A 9,136-nucleotide genomic window follows, 5' to 3' on the forward strand; every position below is an offset into this window, starting at 1 on the left:
AATGTCGTTTCCTATCGATGCATTGCTTGCGGGTGAGCCTCTGCCGCCTGCAGCAATCGGACTGGGGGGGTCAGACCTTCTTCCTGCCCGGTAGCTCCTCTGGTCTCCGGGATTTGGAGCTTTCTTGCCTTCGGCAGGGTCTTTCATCTCCCTTTCCCGTCCTGTGAAACTTGGGGGAACTCAGGATGTTTGAGACCTTTATCCTTTCATTGAATCAGGCAGAAAGGGGCAACAAGATCAGGAATTAGTGTGAGAGGGAAAGTCTTGCTTCCAAAAAACCAACCCTGGCAAAAGCCCGTCGAGATACACACACACACTGCTCCACACAACTTCCTTCAGAAACTACCAGCACTTGGAGAGGCTTAAATAATCAGCGTTAATACTCACGCTGCAACGCTGCCCGTGTAAATCAGGCAATCTCTTGGTGCTTTAAGCGCTAGGACAACCAGTCAAGATTTAGGTTTCCAACACCGCTGCAAAATTCAGGCTTAATGTTTCATTGTGAAAATGAATGAAGTTTTAGCGCCCAGGAAAATCAAGTTAAGCCAACGCTACGTCAAGGTCAGGGTTTACCAGCGAGGCAACTTATCACGCAAGCGCTCCCATTCAAGCCTCTGGTTCCCCCTCGCGACGTGGTCTTTGGCTTAGCACACGCACATGAAGGAGGAGGGCTGGGGAAGAATTTAATGTTTGCAATAGAGCAAAGTTATTTTGCAGCCTAGACTCACAAACTGCAATGTTCCTCTACTGACTAAGAAATATAAGTCATGAGCGGCCCTGAGACATTTAATCTTAATGGTCTTTTCCAACCTAAATGATTCTATGATCTGAAATGAAGGCGAGCTCAAGGGTACTGACTTTCAGGCCAAAAAAAGAAGGATGCACTGGAAAAAGCCATGTATTAGTGTTGGCTCGGTAGCCAAGGTTTAATTTAAATCGATATCCGCAGCTTTCAGATGGACTGCTGACTTCGCAGCAGTGTGCTGATGCAATGTTTTTATCTTTGTTAGCAAGCAGGGTACCAAGATATCCAATACCATCTCGACACGGACGCTATCAGCGTATGAGCACTGCAAATGATGTTCTCCTCCTGATCTTAACTCCTAGCAGATGAGCTGCTCGGCCGTAACACGTATTGTGTGTCTAACACACTAAAAGCGTGTTTTTGCGATGTCCACTCGCCTAATCACGTCAAATAAATTTGTATGCCACCTCCAAACTGGTTTGTGTAATTCCTGCTGCAAAGCCTTTGATGAAAGCTGCCAACTACGGAGTTAACCATCTAGCAAATATTGCCCAGGAGCAGGGCTGGATCACACCAAAGAGAATTTAAAGGCAGATCTGTTTGCTAAACAGCGATTGCAACAATATAGAAAATATTTTCTCTCTCTCAATGGTGGAAAAAAAAAAGGAGTTTACGTTGATAGATACACACCTGGCCAGAAAACCCTCTGGCCACATAGCACGTACCTGCCCAACACAACCTTAAACGCCTTCACACATAACAAAAGCGCAGGGCATCCCAGTGCCTGGCTCCTAAGCGCCACAGCGGTAATTAACCCCATTTTATAGGTAAAGGAACAAAAGCACCCAGAAGCCAAGGTCAAGCAAGCCCTTGACAGCACTGCGATTACAATACCAGAGGTTTCTGGTTCCCTGACCTGTGCTGAAGAAATTAGGCCACCGCCTCTCCCGAGTTAAGATGAATGTGCAGATAGCGCCAAGAGCTCTGTTTTATTTTTGATGGGAGAGGCTGGAAACAAAGATACACTAATCAAAGTATAAAAGAGTGATGGAAAACAGTAAGATTTATGAAAAGCAAGCACAGAGCTTATGAGCTTGCCTCGACACCCATGAAGAGTGCTTGGGCATATAAATTCAGAATGTGCCTGAATTCATCACTGAGGTTTTTTTAGCAGAAGATATTAACTAGGGTGGGCAAACACGCGTCAATCTCTGCAAATATAAGACTACGTACCCCCTCATCGCTCCGTGCAGTGTGGACAGAGAAAAGAACGATGCTTACGGGTCCATGAGCACAAGATGTGTGTGTCGAAGGGCATCGCCAGAGCCGGGCAAAGAGGCAAACGGCAGCTTCAAGGCGGGACTGACTTTGAGGCAGTGTGTCTTCCCGTCGCAGAGCTGTCCTTAGCTCGGTGACTGGCAGTCTAGACAGCGTCTCTTTTATTCAGTGTCAATATGGTGTTGGCAGCGAGCACTGGGAGAGCTCTTCTCCAGGTGCTAAAGCTTCTGCTAAACACATTTCTCCCATAAACCAGCATCTTGGTGGGGGAAAATCCCAACCATCTCCCAGCAAACAGTGGTGTCATTTAAAGTGAGCAACAGAGGATTCCTTTAAATCCTTCAGCAGGTAAAGCAGATGGGAAGGGAAGGATAAATACTTTCCTCTTCAGTGATACGAGCGTGCAAAAGAGCCCGCAGGGTGGTGGCGATTGCAACCCTGTCATTATAAAACAGGAAGGACTGCTCTGCGTCCCCTCCGACACCAAGGCTTTAAAGGACAAAGAAATAGGGCTAAAGCCCCAGGGAAGACTCACGCACCTCGGCGTGAGGGGTGGCAAACAGCACCGGCAACGCCACCAAGCAGAGAGCTTCGCAAGCAACTGAGCCACCTACAGAAAATACAACCCGGCAATTCAATTTAAAACAGATTTCACAAGAGCTAGAGTTTGACCCACCCAGCAGGCTGGATGGGGATTTGCTGCTGTTCCCACACATTTTGAGAGTTTGCCTTCCTTTTTATTGGAATTTTTTTTTTTTCAGCTAACGAAAAAGGCAATGCAGAATGAGAAGTAAAAGCACTGCAAGTTAGGGATGTATTGCCACAGAGAAAAGCAAGGGTTATCCTTCTATGCTATATGCCATATCACAAGTCTAGTTGTTTAGTGAGGCTTAAAAATACTAGGTATTAAATACTAAGAAAGAGAAGACAAAAAATAGAAGTCAAATCCACATTATGTTAATAAAAAAATAAAAATCCAGGGAAATTATGCTAATTTCAAATTCATCCCTACCTCTTAATCAAAAACTCAGCCTCCCCAGCAGCCCAAGATCTCCCTTCGTTAACATCCCAAACGAGAGCACTCCTGCCACCCCAACGGGCACCCCTTTCTAACTGAGAAGCACAGCCTGGCCTCGTACCGAGCACGAGAGCGGCGCTAACCACGTATTATCACATATTATGAAACCCCAGAATTTCACAGCATCCAAGAGTCAGGTTCAGAGCGGGCTAAAGTGTCCCACGTGTCCCCTCCCGAGCCATAACTCGCGTCCATGTCCCCAAAACGGGTCCAGGAGGTTTGCAGGAGTCCCCAGCAGCAGTTGCGACGGGGAAAGAAAACAGCAGGACTAAAAACAAATGCAGGAAGAGCATGCATTCAACAGGACAGATTAAAGGTGGCTGCTCGACAGAGGAATTGAACTAAATAACTGCAGAATGGGTGCGACAACAATAGTACAGAAGTAGCGGCTATTTGGTTTTCTCATTTAAGGTGTTTTGGGCAGGCGCCTTCGCATGCCGGCAGAAGGATCTGATGTGCATCCAATAACAGTGACAAGAAAAAACCCAAAGATTCACTGAAAATTATTGACTTTTGCAGAGTTATGCTTTCTGAATAGGCTCAATACCCTGCACACACTCAGCCCCTTCCCCTCGAAGCTGCGAGGATAACTGCACCTAAGGGATTCGTGATCCTTTTTTAAAGCACAAATAAATCATTCATATCATTGCAGGCTCTCCAGCGTGATAAAAAGCCAGCCATAAGGATTAATACGTCTCGCAGATTCCCTGACATAAAAAGTTTCGTGATGGATAGTTTCTTTCCGCAGTCACCCCAACTTAACAGCAAGATTTTTACATTTATGAGCTGCTTTTTCATCAGAAAACCCAAAATCACTCAGCAAGCCAGAGACAATCTTTTGCCTGCTGAAACGTATCCCTTGCAGACGGACCATACAGTCAGTAACGGCAAGACCAATAAATTCTGCAGCTTCACAGGAAGCTCTGCTTAGGCAGAATGTATACCACAAAATATGGATTTTGCTAGGGTTATCACGTATTTTTGGTAATGATCTGCAGCGTTCAACAACAGCTTCTTGCTTTTACACCTCTGGTACGCGGCAGCCCAGCAGCAGGACACCTCCTAACATCGTCCCTTCACAAACAACTCAAATAAAAGCAGCTTTTCACCAAACGTGACTTGCTGTGGAGACCTGGCGTGTCCTTAAATGCATCTCAAAGCATCGACGGGGCCGTCACCACTGATCTGAGGTTTGACAAGACCAGCGGCGGAAGGAAGCGTCACCACAGCACATCAATAATAACCTAAAGAGAAGCCCCAAATAAATTCAAGTAGCTCTACCAACTTACCTTAAGCCATCAAAATCCCCCATTATTCTGAAAATTGCACAAGCACAGAACAAAATAAGCCAGACAACTGTTTCAAAATGAGTCTGAAACATATGAAGAGATACAGCCTGTTCGAGCCACAAATCACTGTTGCCTGAACTATATTAAGTAGGGGAGGGGAAATGAACATTTTAAGTCACAGATGTTTCAGCAGGTTTTTAGCTAGCGAAGATAAATATTTTAAAAATTGCCGTAGAAATGGGGAAGCGAATACAGTCCACAACATGGTCTGATGTGAATTAGCCAAAGCTCTAGGAGAACATTTGCAGCTCTTGAAATAGCAAGCTCCTGAAGGCAAGATCCACGTTTTCTGCATCTTGCTCAACACAAGCCACAATTTTCGATGCGGATGTGTCACCCCGCTCTCCTTTAATCTAAGATGCAAGTGAGTTCAAAAGGGATTTTGACCTGAATTTCTAAACTACATCAAAAAGCTGCATTAGCTGTTAATGGCAGCACAGCCCAGATACCTTGATGCATCTCTCGGGGATGTCACCAACCGCAGACAGTCCCACTCAGGTCAGAAAACACACTCCGAAAGGAGCTCTTACCTGGAGAAACACCCATCAAGCACGTTATCAGGGCCACCAGAGTCCTCTTTTCACAGGCTTTTATCTAGATTTGGACCAAATCTGAGCCTAGCTCTAGCTCTAACACCTTTTATAAGCCCTCACAGACATTGCCATGTGATACTGCATTTCAAAAGCCAAGGGCTTGAAGCTTATTTATGTTCAACCTTAAGAAAATTTGTTAGAGCAAAGCCTGAATCAATGTTTTACAACAAAGCCTGCCATGACTAAATACACAGGGAAAAATAACTTCCCCCAGAGGCACAGCTCTGTTTACACAGAAAGTGGGAAGCCTTTTCCAGCAGCACTGGCTCACATCCTGTGGAAGCGGCTGGAATCGGCAGCGGGAGAAGCCGGCTGCCCTGAAACCCAATGCTTCCTTGAAGCCCTGAAAACAGACCTTTAAAAATCAGTGACATGCTGGAAATGCACAGAGAGCAGACCATCCCCATCCTCCCATTCCAAAGCTACAGCTGGTGTCACTCCTTCTGTTAAACGTGAAGATTATATACATTACATTTCTTGAGATTAAGGACAGGACAGTCGAGCGCATCCCCGCTGTCCTTGGGAACAAACACCCCCCTCCAGAAAGTGCCCGATGCAGCAGCTAGCAATACTAGTGGCTTAAAAACCTCAAGTCAAAGGTAACACACATTCAACATGAGCAATAAACCATCCCAGATCTTTATACCAACCACAGGCAGGACAGTAGTATTTGTTCTGCAGGCGAGATTCCTTCTAGGGCTTCTCTGACAGCCAGAGAGAAAGTTTGAGTCTCGGAGACTAAAGACTGTAGTAAATTTGAATTAAATTAAATTTGAGATTACACGTGCTGCCTTTAAAAGTCCACGAGAGTAAACCAGCACAGGTTTGTAAACCAGTGCAATAATAAAACCGTACTGTGCCTTTCAAGCCCAAGTGTTTCACTTGCCACTGTGGAAAAAATGCTGCTTGGGCGGAGTCACCCGTCAGCTAAAATACCAGGTAACACAGCAGGAAAAACACGCACAAACATCTTCGCTATGCGAAAACAACCGCTGGATGCGATTCTGCTTCTGCTAGAAGCATGCAGATACAAAAGCCCTGGTGAACACGATCAAATCCGATGCAGTAACAACTGTAATTTCTCCCTCTGCAAGAGAAGCATCATCCTGCCTTGGAAATAGCCTGGAATCCCGCTTGGAATCTTGCTCTCTTCTCTCCCAATTCTGACACCAGGGAAAGACGGACCCCAGGCAAACCTGAGGGCCACAACCTAAGGGAAAGCCACCAGTATTCGGCCTTTCTCCAGCATCAGCGTAAGGAAAAGGAAGGAGAGATGGTGGTGGGAACACGCAGGGCTACGGAAATGAGGAAATAACAGCGAGTTTCTCTTAACTCTTCAATTAACATCCAGCTCAGAGATCTGGCTGTCTAGAAGGGCCAAGCCCGGGCTGTGACCGCTGTGTTGTGATATAAAGCAAGTCATTAGGACACTGCAGCGTCATCACCGATTCGGGGCTTCACGAGGCCACCTGCGAGGCAGCGGATCGATTCAGCCTTCGGGCTGCTACGTGATGGCAGGAGGTGGTCCCTTCGTTGAAGGGCAGGGTGGGTAAAGGCATCGTTACACACAGGTTACAAATTTAGGTCAGCAGCATCTCAAATGTAATTTATTTTGATTCATGTCCCCTTTAGTAAAGGGGAAGACTTCCAGCTGGTGAACTGCTGCGTGAGCCAGTCTCACCAATGATAATTAAAGCCATTTTAATACAAACGACATCCCTGGTGATCAATCGAGTTATCTTACAAACAGAACACAGTCCCCATGTAACCAACTGATTCACTGTACTGCAGACAAGCATTTCAGTTTGCATGACTTGTCTTTTGTTCTTCCTCTGGGCATTAGAGTTTAGGTTATTAAGAGCGAGATACCAAATCTCTGCTCCTGCACTCGTGGCTCCTAAGAAATGCCCTGCCCGATCTGAAAACCCAAATAGGCTTGAAACGAGTCACTTCACGGCGGAGATTTTTGGGAAGCATCTTGCAGGCAGCATGAGATAATCCTCCTGAGTGAGATCCGTGCATCGAGGCGAGCCCCTGCAGTGTCTGCCCAGCCCAGCCCCGTTGTGACAAAAAGTAGTAATAAATATAGCCATTATCAAACCACTGACAACAGATTATCAGCGAAGACAATGAGGATTAACACCCCAAACCCTGTTGGGCTAACAAATACCAAGCTTGCCACCACTACTGATTTAATACAACGCTTTCAGGACCAAACCAAATATATATACACACACGGCGAGCAGAACACGAGGCACAAACGCAGATGCGAGTTGGGATGTGGATTTGCACTGAGTTCTTTGGAGAATAACTAGAGACTGAGCCTCACCTTTGTTTTTACACGCACGAGACGCGAGCTTTTGGGGTAGCCATAGCACCCCACAGCCTCAGCACCCGTCCCCCCTGCGCTGCCAGCCTGCGCCTTGGTGCTGCCCAACGCCAACACTGATTTTTGGGGGGAAACCCCGTTTTTTTGGGGGGGGGCAGGTTTAACCCACCCCTGGCGCTGAGGAAGACGCCGGGGCTGCCTTCACCTTGCCCCCCCCCGGGGCTACTGCTGCCCTGGGCGGGCAGGGAAGCGGCCTCCCCCCACCGGGGACGAACAGCCTTCGGGGGGGGCCTACAACACCCCGGGGGGCTCTACCCTCAAAGGGGAACCCGCAAAATGAAGTAAGGGGAGGAAAAGAGGGGCTCAACCCCACCCTCAAGCCCCCAAATGGGTGGTCCCCTCCAGGCCTGTCCCGCCCTAAGGGGCCTGGCGGGCCGGGCCCGCCGCCGCCGCCCCCCTCCCCGGGGAAGGGGCGCTGCCCGCCGCCGCTCCCGTCCCTCCCCACCCCGGGAAGCCGCACCGCGGGGCCGCTCACCTGCCGCCGGCCAGCGCCCGCCGCGGCTGGGCCGGGCCCTCAGGGCTGCAGACACCGGGGCCGCCGCGTCGCCCGGGTGACGGCTCGCACCGGCGCCGCCATCTTCTTCCCTCCCCTCCGCCGCCGCCGCCGCTCCGGCCGCGGCGGAGAGCGCACTGCGCAGGCGCCGGCTGGCCCTGCGTCACATGACCGCGGAGGGGGCGAGGCGATGATGATCACGTGGCGACGCGCGCCATGATGGGAAGGTCAAGTCTTCCCTCCTTCCCTAAGCACAGATACCTTTTTCTGGCCGGGGAGGCCGCCATGTTTGGAGGGTCTCGCCAGGGGCACGCGCACCGCCCCGCCGCCATGTTGGAAGAGGCGGGAGGGCGAGGCCGCCATGTTGGGGAGGTCGGCTCTGAAGAGAAGGTGGCAGGGCGGCTCCCTCTCTTTCCCGGACACCTCGCAGGCCTCGGCCGCCGCCCGTCTCCTCACGCCTCACCCGTTCCCGGGCTTCCCTCCTCAGCCATCCCCCGGGGAGGCACAGCTGGGGCCCAAGGACCCTCCCTGTCCAAAGGGCCAGGGCCCCCTTCGCTGCCTGCCACAGACTCGCCATGTCCCTGCCTCTCCCCCGAGGCCTGGCCGCCTCCTGAGGCCGGGGGTGAGGTGGGGATGGCCCGGCAGGGAGAGGAGAGGGGACCCATCCCCAAAGGACAGCGGGTGCCCGTTTCGCCACAGCGATGAGGACGGGAGGGCGCCCTTGGTGCTGCTGGAGCCCTTCCCCGTGGGGGTACGTACGTCTGGGCTCACTAGGTCTGCATTTTGACGTGCGGTCGTGCTGCCGAATTGCGGGGTGATATTATTCCTCTGGGGAACAGGCAGAGGAAGACACCGCCATCCTCTCTGTCTTCCGCAGATCTGCATCTACCACAGTGGTTGCTGCTCAGCATCCCGGACACGTGCCCTGCCAAATCAGATGCCCCAGGTGCCTTGCAGAGGGCTGGCATTACCTGAAAAGAGACGTGGAATTCGTCCGTAAGCGTGTAAGTAATGCAGCATTCTCCCAAGTGTGCGTGTATGACCATTAAGATCATATTCCTGAAAGATCCGTGATGCTCCCGCACGGTTTTGTGGGACGCTCAGTCTTGAACAGGGGTGCCATGGCCGGGAATGGGATTTCTTATGGCATGGGCAAGACTGGCAGGATGCAGGGAAACGTCCAAGAATAACGCCACTGGGATGCTGAATAG

General features: G+C 50.1%; 1 protein-coding gene across 1 annotated transcript in view; it reads right to left on the minus strand.

The window, feature by feature from the left end:
- Positions 1-7,917, minus strand: part of LOC104262820 (F-box only protein 42) — a 49,333-nt gene extending 41,416 nt beyond the window's left edge. The window contains exon 1 of the mRNA XM_059830011.1: positions 7,908-7,917. The gene's annotated coding sequence lies outside the window, so the exon portion shown is untranslated. The remainder of the gene's footprint in view (positions 1-7,907) is intronic.
- Between the last annotated feature and the right edge of the window lie 1,219 nt (positions 7,918-9,136).

This window comes from Gavia stellata, chromosome 27, assembly GCF_030936135.1.
Source record: "Gavia stellata isolate bGavSte3 chromosome 27, bGavSte3.hap2, whole genome shotgun sequence".
In the NCBI taxonomy this organism is placed as follows: Eukaryota; Metazoa; Chordata; class Aves; order Gaviiformes; family Gaviidae; genus Gavia; species Gavia stellata.